The sequence below is a fragment of the Dromaius novaehollandiae genome, chromosome 6 (genome assembly GCF_036370855.1).
Source record: "Dromaius novaehollandiae isolate bDroNov1 chromosome 6, bDroNov1.hap1, whole genome shotgun sequence".
Classification (NCBI taxonomy): domain Eukaryota; kingdom Metazoa; phylum Chordata; class Aves; order Casuariiformes; family Dromaiidae; genus Dromaius; species Dromaius novaehollandiae.
Genome location: NC_088103.1, coordinates 44025939 through 44051361, shown reverse-complemented (window position 1 = coordinate 44051361; position 25423 = coordinate 44025939). Strand labels below are relative to the sequence as shown.

General features: G+C 39.5%; 1 long non-coding RNA gene across 1 annotated transcript; it reads left to right on the top strand.

Moving 5' to 3' along the window:
- The first annotated feature begins 1240 nt into the window (after nucleotides 1-1240).
- On the top strand, nucleotides 1241-20046 carry LOC135328812 (uncharacterized). The gene is made up of 2 exons (XR_010389849.1): nucleotides 1241-3726; nucleotides 19039-20046. It is a non-coding gene; the product is annotated as an uncharacterized LOC135328812 (long non-coding RNA).
- The last annotated feature ends 5377 nt before the right edge of the window (nucleotides 20047-25423 follow it).

The following is a 25423-nucleotide window of genomic DNA, read 5'->3' as shown; positions in this document are numbered from 1 at the left end:
GAAAGTTTTTTCCTTGTATTTGAGAGATCTGTACTTTAAGTGTATGTTCTATTGATAGCACTGTAGAAAGAACAAGCGACTCTGGACCACTTAACAATTCATATTTCAAACTGTCTGGAAGAATTTCAATTAAGGTAACAACATAACGAAGTTGGAGCTAAGAGAGTTGGTCAGTATCTAGTGCATTTGAATAAATAAAAAGTAACAAAGTCAATGCCTTTCTCCTCAGCTTCTATCAATTCCAGAGAAATAAAATTAAAAGGTATAGAATATTTCCGGAGGAGTGTGAGAGGGAGGGGGAAGGTAAGGAGGAGATTACTTCTTATTTTTATTGACTAGTGAGCTGGGGATGTTACCTAGAACACTCCCAATAGTTTCTTCCTCCTCTTTTAGTCACTCCGTACTGTTCCTTTTTGTGTGCACTTTGATGAAGTGGTTTTTGGTCTCCTGTGGTTGTAAAGGCTCTACAGAGCCAGCACTGCAATGATACTCTGTTCTAGTCCTGTGCACAGTGCTGCCCGGCTGGGCATATCACTAACACATGGGGCAGAAGTCTTGGCAAGATGAATTTGCCAAGTCACTTAATCCAAGTCACTGTCCTTTTTGTAAAGCAGGGAGGGATGGTATTTAATCACTCCTACAAGAACTCTGACTTCCTCAGGTGCATGATTGCGAAGAACTATTGTTTAGTGCCGTGGAAGCATGAAAGTCTGCCAAGCAGTACCTATATCAAGAAGATGACAGATAGTGAAGGCTAGGGACAAATTACAAGAGAGTTCTGACAAATTAAAAAAATAGACAGCTGAATGGAAATGTTTGGATACTAGGGGGTTGGACCAGCTGACCTCCAAAGGTCCTCCCTGTGACTGAATGAAAAAATTTATATCCCAATTAGGACTGTGGGAGCAGATGAAGAATGTAGGATTGTGTGCCTAACTGGACCCAAAGCCTGTTGTGGTCAATAGGGAAGAACTCAACAGCTTGGATTAGGCAGAGGACAATTGAAATACATGATGGGCTCATGCAAAATTTAAGACTCATTCTTATATCAAATTAATGGAGTGTATGAACTGAAAGGAGAGCAAATACAACTATATTTTGCAAAGCAGACAAAAGGTGCAAGGATCACCAATGAAGGCAAAAGCACAGTATAGGAACCTCCCTCAGCAACATAACATTCACTAGCCTGTATGTTCAAGTCTCTTATGTTTTGTTCCCTATTCACTCCCTTCAGAGTGTAAATTAGGATGCTTTTTCTATATTTTGTGGTATAAATAACAAAGTCACTGGCTAATGGGATCTTTAGATGGACACAATGATCACTAGAAAATAATGTTGAAGTTTTAAGGGAAAGACATCATACAGTTAATCTACCAAGAAACAAAATAAAGCAGCTGTAGGACACCGTTAATGTGTTAGATTTTTGGTTAGCACAAAGAGTAACTCCTGTCCTTAAGCTGTAATTTGTCCCTACATCAGGCATCTTGTATCTCCAGGTATGCCTTTCACAGAATTAGGTGATAAAGCAAAACTTAATCTCTGCCTGAGCTAGTGAGAAGCCTCAACATGGCTTTGTCTTGGTGTTTTTCCTGTCCTTTCTTTCCCTACAGCCTGAGCAAGTAGCAACTGACCATGTCCTTTCCCCTCATTTTAGCAAGATGATTTCTGCTCATAAATCCACCATTTTGGGGGATGGGATGAACTCTCTTTTTCCTGTTCTCTTCCTATCCCAGTCCAGGTTGGAGGACTGACTGGAGTAAAGCTTATGATTTGAACAGTCAACCTGGGGGAAGTACACACAATAAAATCCTTTCCTGGTTGAATAGGCTTGCAGAATGTCAACCAATTTCCCCAGACAGCCAGGACCTTTAGGAGTCATTCTATATCCTTTTATTGCCGTTGCCATAGTGAAAGACACTAATTCAGCTTTGTGTGAAACTTAATAAAAATCAGCTCATCATTCACTTGTCTATAGACCATTAGAAATGCTTGTGCTGAATTTTAGAGACAGGCTATTCATAATCTATTAATCCAATAGTTGAAGAGTTGTTATCTGATTCACTTGTGCAGGATCTTTATAGAACACCAAAGAGTTTCTGTACTTGCTTTGACTCTAGTTGTCTGGAAATAGGAAAAAAAGACATGCAGTTACTGTGGTTTAATTTAAGTGGCCAAGATTACCTTTGGGCTAAGTGTACTTTGGTCTTCAGAGGAGAACAGAGCTGTCTGAGAAACCTCTGCAAATTACTAAGAACACTAAATTGATCTGACACTAATCAGAAATAGTCTTTTACTGGCTAAATTAAAGGGGCTATTTTATAGATAACAATGCCTCCATTTGGGTTGTTAGGCAAGTTAACAAAGCAGCATATTGTGCAGAGCCAAATTACAAATGCCAGCATGCTGTGGTTTGGTTTACCTGAGGTACGTGTTATTGGTAGACAAAATACAGTATTTACACTGGAAGAGCTGCTTTCGATTTGAAGGTGTATTGCTACAATGTCTGCTATTGGGAGCCACTGATCTTAAAACTTTATTTCCTGGAATTCTGTAAAACTAGCCCTAAAAAGGCAGGAGAAAATAAACAGGAGGAAGCAAACTACTATGAGCCGTAGAGTATGAATGTAGTATTTTTTTGGTTTTTCATTTACATTGAAAGCTATCTGTTCAATGATGTGGTTTTGCTTGCTGGAGTGTCTGAACAGTTTTATAATAAATGAGTGCATTTCTCAAATATAAGCTAACACAGCAGCTCTGTCTTCTGAGGTCAGACTTAAATGATTTCAATCAAAGCAGTGTATCGTACTCTGAAAAATCTAGATCAAAAATACGTTTTTTGACTGACACTGAAATGTATTTAAAAAAAAAAAAGGCTCAAGATACATCTGACATTCATTTCTGGTTGCGAGCGCTTGACTCCGTCCAGTCTGAAAGCTTTCATTTCAGACGCAGTTATTGTAGGCAGGCTAATCAAGGCGGAGGTGCCCTCGCTGGAAAGCGCCCCTGCCTTTCTCTCCGCTAGCGGCGTGGGCAGCAAGAAAGGCTGGGCCGGGGTGCCCAGCGCTGCCCTTGGCGGGGATCCCCATGGCAACAGGCAGCTGGTCCCTGGCCAGCCCCGCGCCCGGCCGGGCGGCAGCGGGAGCCGGCGCTCCGGGCCCCGCTGGGGATCCCTGCATTGTGTTCTGGGCATAAATGTTCTCAATAGGATTAGAATGGAGAAGGGGCTAAAGGCTGTGGGAAAACCTGCGTGTGTCATATTTCTCTCGTCTGCTGTTGTTCCTGACCGTTTCCCCTCAGCTGACAATAAGGTTAAAAAGTAAGAGCAAATGTTGTGGTGGCTTGATTTTGAATTATGTATTCATGAATCTGCATAATAGCCTTTCAGGGGTGGTATTGTTGTTTAAAGCACAATCTGGGAATTGTGAGAGGAGACGGGGGAGAAAGGGATGGAGAAGCAGACAGTGAAAACAGGGAAAACTAAGACTTAATCGGAGAGTGACAAATTGTATGAAATGAGATTTTCTTGCCTACTTGCTCTGTGCCTAAGAAACAAGTTTGCACTTGGAAATGCTGACTTCTTTCACAAACTAATAATACCTCTGTTTTCTCTTTTGGCTAAGTGCTTAGACTGCTAAGAGGGAACGGAATAACGTTACAAACACGGATGTCTGGTCTTCTGATTCTTGCTCATTCATGTGCTACCGGGTGTTCATGTCTTTTACGCAGGTAAGATGGGCGACTGAGTTATCCTGTTTTGTTTAATAGTAGGCTGTGGCAATTACATGTCAAGGAGAGGAAGATACATCTTTAGAAGGGGCAAAAATAGCAAGTGGCCACAAAGGGCCACTTTTAGTTGCCCAGTTTTAAGGAGAGAGACAACATGCAGCTTCCTAGCAGGTCTTACTGACATAATCTTCTTTCATCCTGTGTTTGAGGACTTTCAGTCTCTGCTTTTCAAAATCTTGTAGCAATAGCTGTGGGCCCCAAACACGATGAGGCTATACTTCACAGGAGTGGTAGGAGACAGAGCCTGAGTCAGCCCTGCATACACTAAGTCTTGCAGCACGCAGGAGCAGAGCCAACACTCAGCTCAGCATCCTACACATCAGAAGCACTCACCTCCCCAATTTGTTATTTGATACAATACAGCATTAGACCTCAAAGATATTTGCTTCTGAGCATAAATGATTTTTTTAAATTTATCCTATTTTTTCAGGATGATAGGACATATAATGGGAAAAAGATATATTCAACTTAAAAAGACTTAATTTCAAAGTGTAAGAGCCTCTAGTCAAACAGTAATAGACTCTCCTCAAAGTATTCAAGACTCTTGTTTAATGTGCTGGATGTGCTCCTGGACTCAGAGAACACGTCCTCATTATTCCATAGTACTGGGAAGTGCAAGAATTTTATTTCTGTTCCAAGTAGATGTACAATTTGCATGAATGTGCCCAACTAAACTAGCTGATTTGGCACAGCTAACATAAAATTCATTAGTAAAACATACATTACAGAGTCCCCAATCAGCTAGATGTGGCCTGCATTACTGCTTAACAAATGCGTACATTGTCAGTTGTGACAGCCTCTGGAATTTGGCCCAAAGCTGCAAGCTTAAAGCACAGGGATTTTCCGTCGCATCTATTTTTAGTAATTATATAGACTCTACTTACAGTAGTACCTGGACTCCTCTTGATGTTCAATGCATTTATTCTTCCTGTGAGGTCAGAAGGAATGAACACAAGCCAGTTTAGCAATGCTGCAGTTCCTTTCTGCTGAATAGCTGGAAACTAGTGAGGTTTATGCCAGAGCCCTCTCCTCTGTAGGTGAGGCACAACCACAATAAGCAAAAACTTAGAGGCCTTTTTAATGTATTAGATGTAATTAGATGTATTTCTGGAAATGTTGACTCATGAGCCAAGGGTGAGATGCATCTTGCTTTAATTAATTTGTGTTGTGGATTGGAAGTGACTTTAATTATTCTTTAGGTTCCGTTTGAAATCCCAGCTGTTGAGGCAGTCTCACTTGGACTGTAGTGCTTTTGCAGTGGGGGTTTGCTACACTCACTTTGTGAGGGTATGTTCCTGTAAGCCCCATCTGTGGGCCTCCATGGAGCTGCAGCTGATAGTATGTTGTCTTCTAAGTTCTTCTGATACTTCTTTGCTTTTGTGCCATCTTGGTGGATTTTCTCTGTGCTGCTACTGCTGTTATCTTTTATTTTGTCTTGTCTGTTTTTTTGAGTTAGTACCTGTCTTTTGTGACTCCTGCTTCGCTGCCATTTGGATTGTTACCTTATGCATTGCCTTGTGTTGCTAGTGGATGAATAGACTCAGTCCAAACAAACAGGTTTTTCCTCAGGTTGAGCTGGAATTTCATAAAGCTGCATGGGCTTGTCCTGCTATGAGCCATAATACTTCTCTGTGCATGGTTGACCAGTAGATAAACCCTCTGGCTTACCTCAGATATGAAAGGGATATCTACATCATGAAGTCAGCTCTTTCAGCTACTAAGATTACTGTAAAATTCCTTCAGATAAAATCTTGGTTTGTATGCACAGCTGGTCTCCAACCTTGCCTCTTGTGGCACTTGACAAATTCTGACCAGTTCTGGAAAATGAATAGTTTTACTGTCTTATGCCTGCCTCATGATTGGGTTGCCTGGAACCTTCCTGCGTTGCACAGATAATGGAAATGTGTTGCTAGACTCTCATTCTATGAAGCTGTTTGTGTCGTATTCCCTTCCCTGTAGCTGCACTAGAAATGACTTTCCTAAACAGAATCGTGTCTTCCTGCTGTACTGCCGCAGTCTCCCAGATCGCTGTTCTGTTTACTTTGGCTGCCTCCTGCATGTTTTCTTCATGATACTCTAAACTGTTTGTAATCAGCCTGCATTCACTCACTGGTGCTTTCCCCCCCTGCCCCCCTTTTTCTCCCACAGCAGTAATCCATGGGCGCATTTTCTCTACCATGTCAATATTATTAAGTATTGTTCACCTAGAACTGAATTGCATGTTGTTCCAAGTATATCAGTGAAATAGCTGTTAGTCCTCTTCTTTACAGCAAGCGTATGAAGGGTCTTCATGCCTGTTCAAGTTACGCTGTCAACAATCTCCCTTTTAGCGGAACTGCCTAACTCTTTAGCTTGTATGTGTCCTGCTGCTTTTCCATAAAATGGTTCTCTTTCTGATGTTCCTTCACCAACCATTTATAAGTCAGACTTTTTTTTCCTGATTTTAATGCTGCTCTTCTTATTGGAATGTGCTACTCAAGCTCCACCTGTCTCCATTCCATTAAGCCTTTATCTCAGGTCAGGGTACTTCTTCTGCACTAGTGACTATCTTTATTTGCTCCTTCTTCTGGATCATTTTGCTGCCTTTAAAGCATGGAGGCATTTCTCTAAGCCTGGAACAGTTTCTCTCTTGATAAAACAGTTTCTTCACGTGTCCTACAAATAATCCTGCCCCTACTTGGCAAGCGTTTTTCTCTTCCAAATTAAACACAGAGTGCCAGAGCTTTTTGTTCTGCTGTGTAAGCGGGCTTCCCTTATTTTTCTTCTTGATTTTTCTGTGGGGTATGTGTGAAAAGAACGATATCTCTCTACAGTCTGTTTCTGTCTGAGATCACAGGACTCACTGAACACTTTTATTAGGTGCTCTAGAGTTCATTATTCCTGGCAGTGGCATATCATTCACTTTTTACCTCTTTTACTCAGGGAGATAGAAAGAAACTCTACTTTCATTTTTCCTCTTTATTTCCCTCAGGGTAAGCTCTAATGCCAGACTCAATTCTTGCTCCCATTGCTTGCACAAGTGTTTTTACTCTGGAAAGTCAAATGCTTGGCAGCCTGAGTCCATGCAGCTTGTTTTCTCTTAAATCCTTTCTTATTCTCTTGTTAACCTTACGTGAGATTCTCCAGTTAGAGCACTTGCTATTGTTGTGTTTCAATTTGTCCCATAGCGGTATGGGAGAGCTCCATGTTTATAAACTACATCTGTTCGCTAACATGAGAATTAGGGCTCAGAAACATGATCGAATTACCACGTGTCACCAAAGATTTGGGAAAAGTCCTTATATGTGCTCCTAACCTTCTGAAAAAGTGAGGCAGTTCATCTTAACATAATCTGCAATCAAAGGGTGTTTTGCTAGTTCTCATTTCTTTGCCTTTGCTGTGGGCTAAATGCATGCATGGAGCTGAGGCATGCCTCAGCTGACCTGTAGTCAGCTTTTTGATGAGGTGCAAAAGTCCTGCGAGATGTCGTGCTTCAGACAGTGCAGACCTCGAGCTGCAGTGCGGGCAGCTGGCTGCGTCAGGCACCCTGTGGCCACCTTGTTGCTGGACAGGAGGCTGCAACAGGAGGTGATTCACAGAGTGAAACACTCAGCTCCCTAAAGGAGAGGGGCTATCCTTTACTGGAGGTTGGTGCACACCTTGCGAGTTGCAGCCTCAGTTGCAGCCCTCAGGTGATGCTTTGAGTCAGTAGCAATAATACCTATATTCAGGTAACCTGGCAAATTATGGCCGTGGCAACTCCTTGACATAGATTCCCATTCTAGAGTAGTAGTTATGATGGATTATGAGGTCCAGCAATTTTCAAAACCAATTTGTATTATTCTCTCTCTCTTGCCTTTCTGTAGGTTAGACCATCTGATCCCCTGTGGATCCTAATCAGTGTGAACAAAGAATTCTGGGTTCTATGGAAAAGGCTCAGTGTATGGGCAATTCACTGCTGTAAAATGATTAACGTTCTTGAGGTAATTTTAAATTAAATTAAGGAAACCATAGCATCAAACTGTAGCATTTCCAAGCAATTTCTGTAATGGAATATCATGTCTAGATGTCTGTGAAATGTTTGATTTCTTTCAGGCTGGGTTTCTAATTTTATTTAACCAGTCCATGAAACCTATAACCAGAAGCTCAAGATGTGCTTTTTGGAAAAGTATGAATATCTCCCTGGCAATACTTGAGAGGAAAAAATTAGACAGGTTGTAGGGCACAGGCCCACAAGCTTGTCACTTTGGATTTAGAAAATGAGATCATTCTGATGTTTTTTCTGCTGTTTTTAAACAGGTTGACGGAGAAAATATTTTGGAGAATAGCAAGTTGCTTGTGTAATCCGTATTTTCTGTTCATTGAACATTGACCCGCTTCTAACTGATTTAAGGGAAGGAAGGAAATAAGAAAGGAGTGTGTGTTGCAAGATACTTGGTTTCCAGTGCTTTTCTAGGCATTATTATCGTAGACAGCATGTAAATTCAACACCCTGGTAAATACATGCAATTTCTGAATGTTGCATTTCTATTATGCTATAACGTATCAATAAAAGTAGTCAAGCTGCATTGACTTTAATTTATATTATATTTTCCCATGAAAGGCAAGCCGGAAAAGGAGGAACTCCTTGCTCAATAGCACCTGATTGCTTTCATCTGAAAACACCTAGGCTGCATTACAAAAGCAGCACTGCAAAGAAAATAGTCCTTTCCCAAGAATTGTGATATACTGTAGCAAAATGCAAAGAGAGCTTTTATTCTAATTCATATTTAAGAAAACAGTAATAAAGTTGTCTTTCTGAAGCAATCTTTCTCAGGCCATTATAGACGTGCATGTATTCATGGCCATGGGTCTGGTGTCTAAGCAGTGGAGTACAGGACAGGCTTCTTAAACCTCAATTTTGAAATGGTATATTGAGAGTTAATGTATCCCACTTGGATCTAAATAGGCCCAAGGATCTTCAATAATAAAGAAAATGAATTAGAGAAAGTAAATACTTGCTAGCATAAGAGTGCTAATGTACCTTGAAAAGCACAAACTGTGAAATCCTTACGGAACTGAGCAAATACCAAAAAAAAAAAAAAAAAAAAAGGAGTAAGTTGCCTCTTTCTGTGATGGAAGTTTTCCTTCATGTTGACTTTAAACCACTTCTTCAGCTTTGCACTCTTGACTCTCCCCTTGCTGCCACTCCAGTCAATGACAGAGCTCCCACAGGTTTCGATAGAGAGAGCATCAGGCCCTAAATGAAAAGCAGTCTGTGTCAAGAGCAGAAACTGGCTTAGCTGTGGTATTTCCTGTGCGTGCCCTGCATCTTTCACATTATGGCTGTGCTTTCATTATCCTTCACAGCTATATGGCAAAGTAGTGACTTCAAAACCACCCTGCTGCATTTCTTAATAGTTACTAGGTTATGAAGCTGATTCCTAGAGATATTTCTTATGTAGCTGACTGTCTTCTGTTTCTGTGACCACTCTTAAGGTTTCAGTGTAATGACATGATGATCACAACCTTTTTTCTGATGTGACTTGTAAATAGGGTTAGATGCCTTTTTAACTCTGATAACTGAAGATGAAAGCATCTTAAAATTTTTAAAGTTAGCTAGATACAGTACAAGTTGTTTGGTGAGAAGAAAACTTTGTTAGAGAGGGAGAAGTGTTTTGGAAAGGATAGCTATAGCACCCTGCTTTCCTCCTTTTTTTATACTGAGATACAGTCATACTCGGGCAGTGTTAATGGTTGAGAGTAGGATTTGCAAAAGCATGCAGTGGCTGGGAGTTAGTGGGATTTGTGCTCCTAGATCACTTAGATACTTCTAATTCTTCTTTTCTTTTTTTTTTTTTCTTTATTTCTTTACCAATTCAGAAAAGCCAAAATCAGGTCTCTTCACCAGTCATATCTTTCCTTCCAGATGCGTATATTAAAGAGATCGTGCTCACCCTAGGCCTAAATTTGGCCTCTTGTCTTTCCAGCTAGATTTTAATACTTAATGACTTCCTACATAGGGCCTCTGCTGCCCTAAAATGCCATTTAAAGTCTGTTTTTATGAAGCACATGTTTGGTATACTATAAATGGCTTGAGAATCAGTTTAAAAGACCACATTGTAGAAACTGACTAGCAATACTACACTTTTTTCCCAATTTCCTTGCTGACTAATAAGAAAATTGCCTCTATATAGTCCTTAAACTCTATTTTGTAACCCCCTGTGGCATCTAAGAAAGTACCAATGTGTCCTGCTCCTTGCTAACATTCCCATAACCCTTTGTATAAGCATTTTTTTCTTGAGAATATTTACGAGATTGGATGAATGGTTGTGAATATTAGCATGACTATGTTCTTTCAGTTAATTGAACACCTTGCTTTGGTGTATATTATTATCTGTTATAACTACTTGAAAAGTAAGCAAGTAACCAGAGAAAATGTTAATTAGGTAATTTATATGTAGAGATAAGAGAGAATTACTGGGTGAATACGAGTTTAATCAGACCTGATAGTGACGTATAATTGCTGCACATCCTAATTCCAGTTGGGACCTTTCATCTGGTACAGCTATGCCTCTGAATCCCTTCAGATACAGTATTTGCAAACTTAATCAGGAGTAACAGGTTTTTCTCATGACCTATGTATAGTTTCCCTTCTGAATAGGCTGTTGTGCTGTTATATCTGCAAGTAGCTCTGGCTGTAATAGAAAGAGCTCTGTTCTGCCCTTATGCCCCTGTGTATTTCACACTGGTGCGTGGAAATGGCACTACACATCTCTTCTTTCAAGTGACACCGAATGGTTCATTTTCTTCTCTATTCATTGAGGATTTAATTGCCCTGTACATCAAAAGCGGGATATCCCCCAATTACCATCCTCCTTCCTAGAAAATAGTTAATGCATATCTCAGGAAATTTGCCAAGATATCCAGGCGTTGAGAAGAGAAAGGAAGTGTCCAAACACAGGCCAGAAGAGCTGGGAAAAAAGCAGCTGGCACAGCCAGGCAGGTGTTAAGGCATTCCTTTCTTTCTGTGCACCTCCATCTGGGAATGTCTGCAGAGTGTTTCATCTTGTCTGACACCAGAGCACGGTGCTTTTAGCTGCAGAAAAAGTAGCTAGAGAACTGCCTTTTGATAGCTTTTCAGGGCTTATGCCCTTCCCTCCCAAATGAAGATGTACAGTATTAGTTGCATGTTAGTGTTTCTGTAACAGTGTTTTTGCAAGGTGCTAGATACCTCTGACTTAAAGATACTTTTTCCTTCTGCCTGCTGTAGCTTACACTATTTGCCAATTTTTGAGGAAAAAATCAGGCCAGATCTAAACTGTATCAAGAGGTAGGAATTCTGAGACTACAGGTTGCTGTAGTTTTTGAGTGAAATCTTAAAGACAATTAAATTAGATTTTTCACCAAAATGCTGTAATTCCCTAAAGAAGTTCCCACCAATCCTGGAAATTCAAACTACTATAATTTCAGGAGAATGCTTCTGTGTTGTTTGTTCCTCTTCAACACATTTTTTGCTTGTTCTTCCTCTTGCTTTTGTATCTGTTTTATATATCTTAGGATAAGTAGCTCTATTTTAATTGTGACCACCAGGATTTTTCTAATATAAAAACAGTGAAGGCATTCCCACTGTAGGGGAAGCTTGCTGAGTGTTTGTAAAGATTTTCCCTTCCAGTTTTGCTGCAATATATGTTTCAGTCAGATATGTTGGTTTTAAATGTTTGCTGTCTCATACAACATTTCTAGGCTGATTACATAGATATCTCTTCAAAGAAAACCAGAAATTTAGAAAAGACTTCACTGGCATTGGATATCAAGGTAGTGAATGCTTTTGAATTAGTAAGTGCTGAAAAATCATTCAGACTTCCTACAGATTGCCTAAATAGGACAATCTGGAAGAACTGCAGTGATTTGGAAGCTTTCAAAAGAGACTTTCAGACAATGAAAGTTGACTTCTGCTCACATCTTGCACCCAAATCCTTTCAGGTTTCCCTAGGAAATGCCCCTGCCAACCTAAGCCACTAACTCAGGGGATCTTGCAAAGTGCAGGTGTAGTTCAGCAGGTGGGAAGGTCTGATAAACTTGCACCACTGCACACCTGGGCTCTGGAGCATTTGAAGCTCATCCAATTAGGACTCATTCTTGAGCTTCTATGTTCATTCTCCCTTCCACCCAGTCTTGCTATGCTATGTTGCTGCTACCTAAACTATACCTTTTTTAGAGTAAAAGTTCAGAATTTTTTTCATATGTATGTATATAAAGGACTCCAAACAATGTATACATTGTGGCCCTGATTCTGCAGATTCTTAAGCATGCTCTTAAACACATGAATAGTGCCCTTAAGGACACTGTTTACTTGCTTCAGGATAAGTATCTGCACAAAGGTGTTCAGGATTAGGGCTGCTGATGATTTACTTGTGCATGTATATAAGTATGGCAATTTAAAATGTCCAAGCTATAAATTAAAAGATTATACAGTGAAGAAAATGAGATAGACAGAAGTGTTTTCTAGTTTTTCCTGGATGCAGGCAAGCATGAAGAGACAGTACTTTGGTGAAGACTGTTTAAGCAGCTGGGAAAAAATGCCATTTGTTAGAGAATTACGATAGTCTAGTCTAGACAAGACTAGTTCCTGAATCTCTTTCCAAATCCTGACAAATTAATGTGTGCTGCAACTTGGAAATATAATTTAGATTTTTGTAGCAATGTCTATTCCATTTACACACACAGACACAGACACACACACGCAGAGTTGGTTTACCTTGTGGGTTTATCCTTGTGGTTTTTAAGGTGACTACCAGTCATTTGGACCACAAACAGAGCAGATTGTTTGCAAATGCCCCGTTCAGGCTAATGGAAAGCCTTTTTTCCCCCCACTTGGCACTAGCTAAAAAAACATTAGCTGTCATTCAAGCTTGGATTGCAGACAAGCAGGTGGTAAGCAGAGACATCACCTCATTGGACTGCATGAACAGGCAAGTGTTGCTGGAGATCATCTCCATAAATAGGATAATCAAAGTCAAATTTCAATCAGTTTTCTGTTTTTTGCACATTTTTCCTTTCCTACTTTTGCATTTTGAACCCCCACCCGCCATGCTCTCCCTCTTCCTCCTGACAAGGAGAACACGGTGGAATAGGCATTCTGGTGTGGAAGGCTATACTTCACTGGGCTAGTACTCTGGCTGGCTGAACATTCATACAGACACTTTATAATTTAGCATATCAGCAGTATCTAATGCCTATACTAAATAGTCTGTTCCCATTTGCTTCTGTGCTCTGCACAACAGTCTGTTTATTATCTCAGAAAAAAACTGCATGCTTTTCATAGGTGTAATAAAACAAAATTTCATTGTCTGTGAGGGGTTATGGCTCTTATTTTTAACCAAAGTTTTGTGCTGAGAAGACTTAAAGACGTCAACTCCAACATTCCCTATTGTTGTCAGCTTCTTTTAAACTGTTGTGACCTGTTTCATTAAAAGCTGTTCCCCCTCTGCACTCCTCGAGTGTTGTGTTTAATAACAGACTTTCACTGCTAGCATTGGTTTTCATTATTGGTCTTTGCACTTCTAGCATCTGGGAGTAGCATACATAGCATATGTTCATATAATTTATTTATATTTAGGGAAAGTGTGGTGTAGGTTGTACAATGTTAAATTCCCCATTGGAAGGCTGTTTCCTTGATGTGTTAGCACGGTGTTTTCAGAGCATTAGTGTTTCCTGTAGTAAAGACTTGATTCACTATTGTGTCATAATATGAATCCCCCTGATACCCATGTAGTGATATTTTTAGTTTGAAATGAGGGTTCTGATGCTGTGCAATGCACTGTGGTCAAGGAACTTTTATTCTTCTTTCCCTAAAAACCTTTTTATACCTTCGTCTTTTGGATCTTATGTACTAGTGTCAGTGGAAATGAAGGTCAGTACTCTTCAAAATAAAACTGGATGGCATAATTATTGTTCCAGTTCAGTTAAAAGGTAGGGACTTGAATGTTTCCATATTAATGTCTGTCATTCTCTTATTCTGAATGACAGTACTTCTGACTGGGAGCTGCCAAGAATAGTTTGAACATTAAAGATGCATGAGTAAAAACACTGTATTTTTTAAGCTAGTCCATTTGAATGTCTTAGAATTATGTGTTCATATCACATCAAAACTGCCAGGAATGGCAGGCTTTTTCCTTTGCAGAAAGGGGGCCTTGTAAATAGTTGTATTCATTGGAGTTAAAATTAAGTTTCTGTGGTGTTGACTTGCAGCCAGCTTTTCCCACAGGGCAATTTATTTAAAAAAAAAAAAAAAAAAAAAAAAAAAGCCCTAAAATAGTAATGTGCATATGACATATTCTGTGAACTTGAGAGAGACCATTTGGACTAAAGCTTTCTTTGTATTTCTTTCATGCATAATGCCTTAAAGGAAAAGTGTAGCAGTAAACTAACTTCCTTTTCTAGCACGTGGTATATGCAATATTTTTCTCTAGCGTGTGTTTTTATAGATGTATTCTGTGGGATTACAGTGGAACCATTGGTCTGGGAGAGTTTGCTCAAGACTTCGTTGTTACTCTGTTGCTTGGATTTTAAAAAGAATAGGATTCAACTGGATGTCAATATATTTTTAATGAGAAAATAGAAAAAAAATCTGTCCAGTACTTATGTGCATCAGTGAACAATTAAACTGGAATTTATATTGTATGTTGCAGTTTCCTTATTTTAGTACACTCAGAAGGCAAAAGTCCTCTATTTCCCCACAGAACTGCCCATTTGTGTAACAGCAATACACTTTTCTTCCTGCCTTTCAGCCAGTGTCAGAAATAAATCTTGGACTTTCTCCCAGGCAGACGTGGTTCATTTTACCTCTCTCTCCTGCTTTCTAGTGGCACAGCTCCACAAATCCTTCAAGCGTTGACTGTCTAGCACAATGCCAGAGTCTTCAGAAACAAGGACTCTCCAATATAAAGTTCATCTTTAGGAAGCTTCATTCCCTTTTACAGCCAAATACAAAAGTGAGATTTGGTGTTGCTGAATTTCACTGGGAACTTGCTGGATCTTCTACCTGTCTCTGCTTTTAAGCTCCCAAATGATCTTTTGGACGAGTCACAGGGGGATGATTATATCGATTTCTTTTGTGAAAGGCCTTGCAGTTGGCTGATGCAAAAAAGGAACTTAGGGTTCAGGCATTATTATCACATTGTTAATTTGTCCATCCTAGTGAGTATTTCCAGGAAATAAAATACCAATATTTGTACCTGCTTTGTGCAAAGCTTCTTAAATTGAAAAGCTATCTACTTGTTATCAGTCCTAGATGGTGTTGCTATATCTGCAAATCAGTTATGAGTAAACCAAGCCTTCACATATGTACATTATGTTATTTGACTTTGCAGGCAGAAAAATGTACCAAATGAGGTTAGATTTCAGCCCCTAGTTTTTTGGTTTCTGCTCACATCCTTGTCTGATTCTGTGCTACAGCTGAAAGTTGCAAGTTTCCCTGAGCAAAGTACAATCAAGGTGGAGTCTTAAAGATGGTCATAAATCAACCAAGATACAATAGCTCTCTTTTTGACACCTCCTGTAAGCCCCTGGTGAATTCCACTGGGTTAATTTGCAACATGCTATAGTTTAAAAACAAAATCCTCATTTTGAAGCTATGCAACTGAAGAGTAACATTCATAAAGATCAGTCACACAGAAAAAAAACACACATCAAAAGAAAATCTTCAAATAGGATCTCTGTTACTACCAATTATAAAATGAATGCATGATACTTTATTATCAAGGAAACTTCATAGACTTTATTATGGTATAGTAAGGCAGTATAACTGACTGCAGTGGCTAGATCCCCTTCTGGCCTAGATCATGAGGTTATGGATACAGTGAAATCTGTCTTCTGTTCCCTGCTAACTCTCATCTTTCTCACCCTCCTGTACCTCCCACTTCTCTATGTTTCATTAACATCCTATTAAAAAAGAACCAAAGAAGTGTGAGAAACAGCCTGTTTTGTTTCTTAGATAAGCTGTCTTTTGCATGCTGATTTTTATCTTGTAGACTACACCTAATTTTTGTTAATTTTTGACATCTTCACAGACAGAGAGCCTCCAAGCCAAGTAGCCCTATCTGTCTGTATGAAGCTATACAAAATGGGTGTTATGAAAAGGAGTAGGATCAATAAACTGAAATGAAGATGCCCTGGGACTCCCTTACAAAGCTACTGAGATTAATGATTTTTTTGTCCTCTCTGATTTTGCCTAGGTTTTGAAAGATGTATTCTGAAAAATGAACAACTTCTGTAACTCTCATTGGATTCAATTAATAGCAATGAATAATGGGAATAAATGAATAAAACATTCTCCACTCTTTGTTTTTAAAGCTTTGTCTATAGCAAAGGTGCTCTGGAGTTCTCAAGCTGCATCTTCAGTGGAGAGCATGAACCCTTCGAAATACTTTTTTTTTTTTTTTTTTTTTGCACAGTATGACAGCTAAACTAACATTTCTGTGTGCCAGCTTATCTTGGAGTAGGAGACTGAATTGAGGACAAGGAAGAATAGTACAGTCAGAAAAGAAAGCTTTTTTGATGTTTTAGGTGTGTAGAAGGACCTGTTTCTGTTTGTGTTATGCAAAGCTTTTAGTGAGGATTTTGAAAGTTCCCCCTCGGCTTGTTTGCTTTGGCACATACTGCATTAAAGTAATGGAGCATCTGCCATGAGGTTTGTGTTTCTTCTGAACTGGGGCTTTGGGGAAGAAGATTTGAGAGACCGGTGGTAAACTTGGACTTTGTAGCCAGCCAGTCTAATTTTGGGGGAGGGCGGGGGGAGAGGGGCAGAGGAAGGAAATTGAGCTTGGTGAGCTTCTTGGGCAAAGACTGAATTTTGATATTGTGTACTAGAAATTGGGAATGGAGCCTGCATGTCAGGTATTCTTTCCTCTTCAGCAGAGCTGGAATGCTGGCATTTCTAGTAGAGGCAGAAAAGTCTTTCCCTTCCACACAACCTTTTGCTTCTTCTATGCCAGGAAAAATAAGAAAACGGCATGGCTTAAATAGCAGACCTCCCTCAAAATAACTCTGTGGTCATGAGCTGAGGGCAGAAATTGTTCATTCTCTTTAACATATATGAGATAAACTATTTGCGTGACTTTTTCTTTCCTGGGTCACTTTTTTTAAAAGGGGGTTCAGATTTTTGAGTGGTTTCTTTTGAGAAAGTGTAAGGGAGCTATTAAATGTACTTCTTTGGGAAATATCACTTCAGCCTTCTTTTTACTGCACTGGAAAAAAGAATTATGTTAAAAAATCTTCACTGAGTGGGACGTAATTGTACTATTCTACTGGGTTATCTACTCAATCTTATCTATTCTTTGCCATTTTCAGTTGGAGTGGCTCCTCCAGGAACAGATCATGTTTCCCAATCAGACAATACAGTCTGATAATTTCCCTACTTTACTCCACAATATACTTCGGTAGGTGGAGGAATAGGGAAAGCTGAGGAATGCTGAAGCACTTCTCAACACCCCCACTTACAGGCATCCTGAGATTAAAGTTCTTTTTCTCACAAAAAAAGCCCTGACCCCTCCACTTTCTTGTAACTCAGCATCCTCTAGATGGCCCTTAGGCATAGCTTACCGCATGATATGTGCAGATAGCTTAATAATAGAATTTCCTGCTGTGAGGGTCTTACGGATTCTGTGAAATCCTGGAGTGATTCAGGGAAATCTGCATTATAATACACTGTTTGGTACACGTCTGTGCACTGAGCGGGTATACAAAAGGTAACGGAAACTAAATGTGTCAGGCATCATCTTTCTAATCCAATGTGGAGTCTGTTTAATCTCTTTCAAAAGATGTCTAAAGAACTCCCAGTGTCTTCATTTGAGTGTGCTTTTGCTAGTGACTGATATGGGGGATGGGACTATTGCATGGCAAGGCTCTGCTGACCGGGTGATCTCTGCTTCAGATCTTGCTGAGTTGGAATTTTGCCTTAATTAACACATAGAGGCATGTCTCCTGCTAACCCATCCTTACCACTTGCTTCAGTCTAGGCAGGAGACTATGATACTCATTCTTGAGGAAGTATTTGTAATCCTAAAAATAGCTCTCTTAGGGGCATGAGAAAAGACTTGGGGATTCCTTTCTCTTTTTATCTCAGCTAGGAGAAATAGAAAAGCCCTCAAATATAATTCAGTCAGGGTAGAAAGTGTCAGACCATCACAGCTACAGCAATACTAGCACTAAACTCTTAACTGCTTGGTGCACCTATGATTTCACAGGCACCAGCTCAGTTTACAAAAATGTAATGCCTCCTGCAAAGTCCTTTGGCTCAGACCCCAAGCTCTAGGCTCAAGATTCAGTTTATGTTTTTCCTGTGCAAATGTCAGTCTCCTAAGCCAGCTATGGAAAGCTGAATGCCATGGGAATGTAGAACGGTGTTTGAAATTGGGGGATTAAGTGTGTGTTGAACAATAACAAAGTCTTATGGCCCCAAAAGCTCTAGCAACCCTGCAACTCCTATTGGCTTCTGAAGGGATCAGTTTGAATACCGGTGTCATACTTATAGCTTAAATGCCATTGCTGCGTGGAGTTATGTTATGTTATTGGGGGACATGAAGGCTAAAATCTGGTTTCTTGGAGGTCTTACATGGTGTTAACCAATAGTAAAGCCAAAGTTATGCACAGGGAAGGAAATGGTTGCACAAGGAAGCAAGATGGATGAAAACTGAAGAACTGATACAGGCAGGCCAAACTTTTATCAATACTAATCTTTGCTTGCTTGTGTAGCCTCGTAATAATAATTTTTGGCTACTTTGCCCAGCATAACGCATGAGAGCCAAGAGTAAAAATAATAACTACAGAGGCAGATAATGAGAACGATGAATAAATCAAGCAACCTTTTCTTCTCAGTACTCACAAATCATCTTATTGTAAAATTCTAAGTAAGCCTAAGAAAATAATGCAAATACTTAAAATGGCAAAACTCAGGGAAGGACTCTCAGTTCAGAGAAGAGTACACTTCCTGCAACAATCAGGAGCTGGCTGTACCAGCTGTGACTCAGTTGAGCTACATTATGTCTATGTATTAAAAGCCATAAACTTTGCAAAGACACAAAAGAAGGGGAGAGGTAGAAGAAAAAGGCAGAATCTCTTTCTTTTAATCTGTGTTCTAACATTTGGCTTAAATACCATGTAAGTAATAAAAAACAAACATTGTGTGTTTATTAACTGAACACTAGAACTTGTATACAAATGTCTATAGAAAGATGAAAATGATAACACTTATAAAACCAGTCAAGTTCTGTCTCTCCTTGTTGACATCAGGATCATCAATTTCATCCAGTTGCTGTCAGCGGGTTCCAGCTGTGCCTCAGTGCAGAGAGCGCTGAATCTCTCCAGGGAAAACCTGCGCTGACTCCTGTGGGGACGAGTCTGTTCCATGTTCAGTCAAGAACACAGATTCCGGCACAACCTTTCTTGTCTTGTGCACCCGCAGAATCTCAAATTGTCTTGGCTGTTGCACGTCTTGCTGCCTTCATTCAATTTTCAATAGCACAGTAACCGCTGCTTCAGGTGGCCAGAGCCTAAAACACTGGAAGTGCTTCAAAGGATGCAAATCATCACATAGGCCTTAATCTTCCAGGTTTTTTTAGAACTCTTCAGAGGCCTAAGTTACTTTCTTAAGTGGCAGTTAAGGTGATGCTTAAGGTGATACATCAGGAATGCATAACAGGAAGAGGCTGAAGCTGTTATTGCTGGGACTAATGTCAAGATTTCAGTGGGAACTGGTATAGAGCTGTGTATCAATAACGATTTACAGATTGGCACCTGGGGACAAATTCTGGCCTTTAAATGTTTCAGTCAATGCATCAGCACTGCTCTTAACCACTCCAGGGCAGAGGCCTTAAGGTTTACCAGCAGGGCTTTTAATTACCTTGATCTATTTTCAGTAGATGATAGGCAACTGAGATGCACAATATTGCCATTTTCTCTTGGCCTTTTTTTAACAGTATTGTGTGGTTAGAGCTGGTGGAAAAGATTCAATTGCAAAAAGAAAATGTGAAAATACATAGATTTTTTTTTAATTCCAAACTTAAATTTAATGAAAATGTAGTTATTGCTTTCTTTATTTATTTCAAATAGCTCTTTCATGTGTTGGGACAAAGGGGCATTGTATTAATTGTGAAGTGTGAAATGTTTTTCTTGTTTGCTTGCAACAACAACTGGGAATACATGGATTTGCCTATTCATGCTTCATTGTTATGACAACATTTTTTCACAAAGTATTTGAAAGCCAGAGCTATGAAAGGAATAAAGTTGGCTATAAATCTGGAGGAGTTTCATGCTTTTGTTTTAAGCTTGCATGTGTGAGCTTTCTCAAAATTGTGAGTCTTTCATCCATGGTGTCTGCCTGACTCAAGGGTTCTTTTCTTGTTCAAATATCCTTTAGTAAACCCATTTGACTGAAAGGCTGTGCAAACATGGGCTGGCTATGATAAGAGTTCTATATGAAATCTTTACTGTGCTTTGGCAGCATGAGTTTTTTCAGCTGTGTGCCCTGGTAAATATTTTTTTTCCTTCTATAGTAAGTTTATTTTCTTGAAGAAGTGCATTTTTTATTTATAATTGCTGCAATTTTGTAATGGATTTATGACAATAAGCCATTATATTTTAGGAGAAATGTTAATCCACTTGGATTAATGTTACTTAATAAATACTGCACTAGTCCAAGCTGTGCTACTAAAACAAGCTGCATCAGAACTTAGGTCCCAGCCATGGCTGAGTTTGAAATGGATCTATTTTCTAAGTCTCTCTTTCATGAGTGAGCTGCTTGTCAAATTTTCTTTAGTGCAGAAATGCTAAAAGGCATCTTAAGGAGTCTAATCCTGCAACTGTGGTAAGCAAAGAAAAAGTAACAGAGGACACCATGTTAATCAGCTTAATCAAACTTGAAAGATGTTCATTTTCTTTGCAATGTGGTCATTATATGTGAGTGCATCATTGCATATACAGGAACTGAGGATAGAAAGGTTCGTTTAAATCCTACCTCTATTAATGCTTCAAGTCAAGAAGGGGTGTGAGTCTTTGCATGATTGAATCTTAGCACTGTAACATCCAGGATAGTTGTTGAAAAAGGTCTGTGTTTGTCCTATAACAAAATATTTGCATCATGCAAGACATGGCCTATTTCTCTCTAGCTAGTTTTGTTCTGCAACGGATTTATAGGAAGAACAGGATGCAAGACTTTTCTTTGAAAAGGTCTTTGTTTCACTGCAGTTCATTCCTGTGCTGCTGTTTTGAAGTCTGAGCTTTTCCAGCTTTAATTCATCTGCACTCACCTTTGCTTTTCTTGGTAAAAGTCTACATTGGCATACAGCTCTAAGACAGGAAAAAAAGAGAAATTTTACCACATGCCTCTGCTAAACACTAACTTTTAACATGCTGGATACTTTCCACTCCACACAAAATGCATAACTGTTCAGCAAATGAAATGAATTTAAATCTGTGTAATGTTTCGATGAGGAATTTTAATCAGGGTTGTGGAGAAACTGCCCTCAAGTCTGGAAATATAAATGCTTCCTGTAGTAAACAAATGTCATGGTTTTAGCATTTCACTTGATTTGATTTTTCAGATGACAGAGCATGTTTCTTTTCTTGCCCTATGGTCTTTAAAGCTTAGGAACACATTTGTTGCCCAGTTTAATTGGTTCCTCACTTAAACCAGGTAAAGGGGAGTGAGAGGAAGATAGTTTTCATCTTTTCCTTTGGCAAGTCAGGTGACAATCTTGACTACAGATGACTTTGTTCATTTTACCTGTCCTTCATGCAGCAATTGAGTGAGTCTGCAGTAATGTCCTCTGAAAACTAGTAGCTTCTTTGTGAAGCGCACAGTGGATCATTTTTTTGTTGGAAGAATACATGGGGAAACTGGTGAGTTCTGGTGTGTTTTGACACGTTTCAGCACATGGCAGTGCCTGTAGGCACCTGGAGCCAAATGGATCTATCAAGTAAATCTCCTGACTGTTAGTAGTTGCTGCCAGCATGAATTTGGCCCGCAGGTCTTAAGCAATTGCATGTGCTAAGCTCCCTGGTGCTTTCAAGGATCCTAAGTATATAAACTCTGTATCAATTTTTCTAACATTTGAAAACAGTAACAAGTTGTAAAATGAGTAGCTAGTGAAAGTACTATTGAATTAAAGAAGAATTGCTCTTATTCTGGATGGAAGAACCTGACCTATTTTCTTCTTAGGCTGTCCCAGACAATCTACATCTGAAAAAGTCAAGGTAACATCCAGAGAAATTATAAAATAAATATTTGGAAATTAAATTTCCATTTACAGGGCAGGTTAACCACAGAGTAATGAAATAGGTAGTAAGTTTTGTAGGAACTGCAAGAGGGCATTGAGGAAAAAAATACCAACATTGCTTGGACTGCTCAAGCAACTTAAGCCTTTATTAAATATAATAATAGGTAGCACATGCTGCATATGTCTTTCTATTTTGATAGAGTCTGCAAAGATTAATCGATGAATAGCAATACAAAGTGTACCCAAGTGCTGGGTTTATGTATCACCACTGATATGTTAGATACTTCAGAGCAGTGCACAACAAATTCTGGCCCACTGCCTTTTCCGGGAGGAGATGGGAAACACTGCCCAAAGTGCTGAGATCTTCTACCTTCCCGCCACGTAGCGCAGAGCCAGGAACGGCCGGCACACGGCCTCAGCACCATGCGAGGGGAGCTGCTGCCACTCCCGTCACTGCTGAAGTGCAGCCCAAATTCTTTCTGTTTCTTTCTGTGGAGCAAGCCCACAGGACCTACTGATCTTAGGTGGCTTCTTTGTTTAGCATACTGTGGAAGGTGGCATCTCTTGCCCCGCTGGCTATTCATTTATTACAGCTATATTACAAATTCAAGCTCCCTACCCCTGTAGGCTACCCTGTTTTGCCAGGTAGTATATCAAAGTGAAGGGGGAGCAGGAGAAGAGGGACCACAGGTCTCTGTGGATATAGTGTATGTATTTGTTTAGATATCGAGCATCTGTCACAAACATAGCTCTTGCAATCAAATTTACTAGGCAAACGCGAATAGCTGCAAATCAGGAATTCACATTTTAAAAATGCCCTCCCATATTTCCATGTAATTCTTTATTTTTATGAATTTTCTGTTAATAATCCCACTTGCCAGAATGTTTCCAGAGAGGAAACACAAACAAGAAAGTCATGGCCATTTTAATATATATGTAGATAGGAGGATGGTGGTGTGATGCAGGGGTTATTAATATTTACCAATATTTAGCAATATTCCTCCACTTACTCTTGGTAAGCATTATTTCACACCCCTGTTTGAAGTTTAAAGCATCAGTCCCATGAGCTATGCCATCTCCATCTTTTATTAAATTCCTTGTCATGGATTTGTCCATTGCCAAACACATCACCTGCTGTTTTAAAACTGAGAATCTCCAGATGTTAATTTTTTGTTAAGGCAGATTTAATGTTCCCCCTGAAAAATATTACAGCAAACAAAAGATGCATGCTGTTACAGAAATGATTTTTTTTTTTTTTTTTTTTTGGCAGGTATTCAACAGGCTGGGAGTGAAGGGAGTGCCTGTTGAAGCTCATGATTCCTAAGTTTCAGGACATGTCTTTTCATTCCACACCACAGTGAATAGGGATGTACAGCTTTTGTTACCATGCAGCTGTCATTCTGCCAAGAGAATTAAAGTTCCCTTGTAGCAGAGTTTACCCTGGTGAAGGCACACTCTAGAAAATATAAAATCTCAAGAGTCTTTAGGAAAAATCCTCCAAAACTTTAAAGGACTTAAATTTCTCTTCGTTGGACTCTAGACCTTAAACCACTTCTCTGTAGTAATCGTTGTCCCCTTTTGTGCAGCATCTAACCGTCAGTAATGTTCTTACTGCTGCATAATCCATTTGAGAGGGAGCACAGCATTGCTCCTGTTCTACAGAGAAGCCCTGAGAAGCTGAATTGAATAGCTTGTCCAGTGTCTCAAAAGGACAGGGGGAAATTTTGAACTTTGGTCTCCCAAGTCCCTAGCTGTCATCATTCCTTTCCCCTTTTACAAGGGTTTCTGCTGAATAAGCCAAAATGGGCGCCATCATCCTGGAGCGGTTATGTCTGGCCCGGAGAATGCTGCTGGCTAGCGGGTGAAGCTTCCAAAGGTTTTCTCGATGACTGCAGTCCACATGGCACTGAGTAGGGGAGTATGTTGCATCTGAAGCACTTGTCAGATGCTCAACACAATAACTCAGGATGTGGAGATTACAAAAAAGTATACAGTTAATTGGGCTGGAAAGGAGTCCAAGGCCTATACACTGCCAAAGTCAGTTATATGGAAAAGATATTTTTAACAGAAGAGTACAACACTGATTTTGCTGGGTGATTTCACAAATTATATTGGCATTACCTTTTTTAAAATGAGCTGTTTAAGGAGATACTGCATATCAATTAAAAAGCTTGCAGATTAGGCTTCCCTTGTCCTTTACAGCTGGCTCCATTTCCTCTCAAAGGCATAATCCAATACATCCCTTTCCCTGCGTGTTAACCTGATTTATTTCTTGCTACATGAAATGCTTTTGACTTCCTTACAATCTCCATTTCACTGAGCCTATTTCTTCGTTCAGCCTATTTCTTTCATTTAAAACTGTCCCTTTTTTAGGTTCTGTTGATAACACAACGATGGCAAAATAGAGGAGTTAATATACTGGTTACTTAAAGATTTCAACCTGCATTTTCTACATATAATGACATTCTGAATGCAGGTTCTGATTCTCTCTGTAATATAGAGTTTTTAACTTCGCTTTGGTGAAGCTAAGAGATGTATGTTAATTGTATCCTTTAATCTTACACTTGCGTTGTAAATAACCTTCAGAGCAAGTCCTCTGACTGAGGATCTTGGCTAAAGGATATATGTCTGGCTGCTTCATTTATGTGCAGAGATGTTGGATAAACACCTGCAATATACAGTTATAAATGAAGACTGCATATTGTAACACTCACTTCCTGCAGCTCTCCTGCATGCTCGGGGACAGAACAGATTGTCAGCTTCTGTTGCATTCATATAATAACTCACCATCTGTTTTTCATTTTTAATTTAGACACTAGAAATAGACCTGAATTTAAACTGTGATTCCAGACCCCTTGAGGGTTACTAGAAACTCTTCTGCATTTAATAATTAAATAAATAATTTTTTTTAATCTCTTAGCAGAAATCCATTGAGTTATGCACATGCCTAGCAGGAGCAACTGCAAGCTCATTACCTCATTCCACTCCAGTCCCTGTTTTGTTAGTATTTGTTCATTGTCACATCTCAAGTCTGTACTATAACTTCTTCAGGGCAAGATCTGTGTGTGTTTGCCCTGAAATGTATCTATGGGAATAATGTGAGATACTAATGGTGATAACATAAGGCATCAAAGGAAATTTGGAAATGGATTAATTTTGAAGTCTGGCTCTTCAGTTCATCTCAAGCAATTGGGGAGAAAACAGGGAGAGAAAACATCCCATTCCAATGTATTTAAAATTAGGATTAGAAATGCCACCAAAGCCATAGCTGTAACTAAAGAAATGGCCCATTAAACCAGCACTCATGCCTGCACTAGTGACTATCCCAGAACAATGCTACCCAAACATGTACCATGACACGTGCTTCTTCTTGGTGCCTACAAGCAAGGGTGATGTGAGCA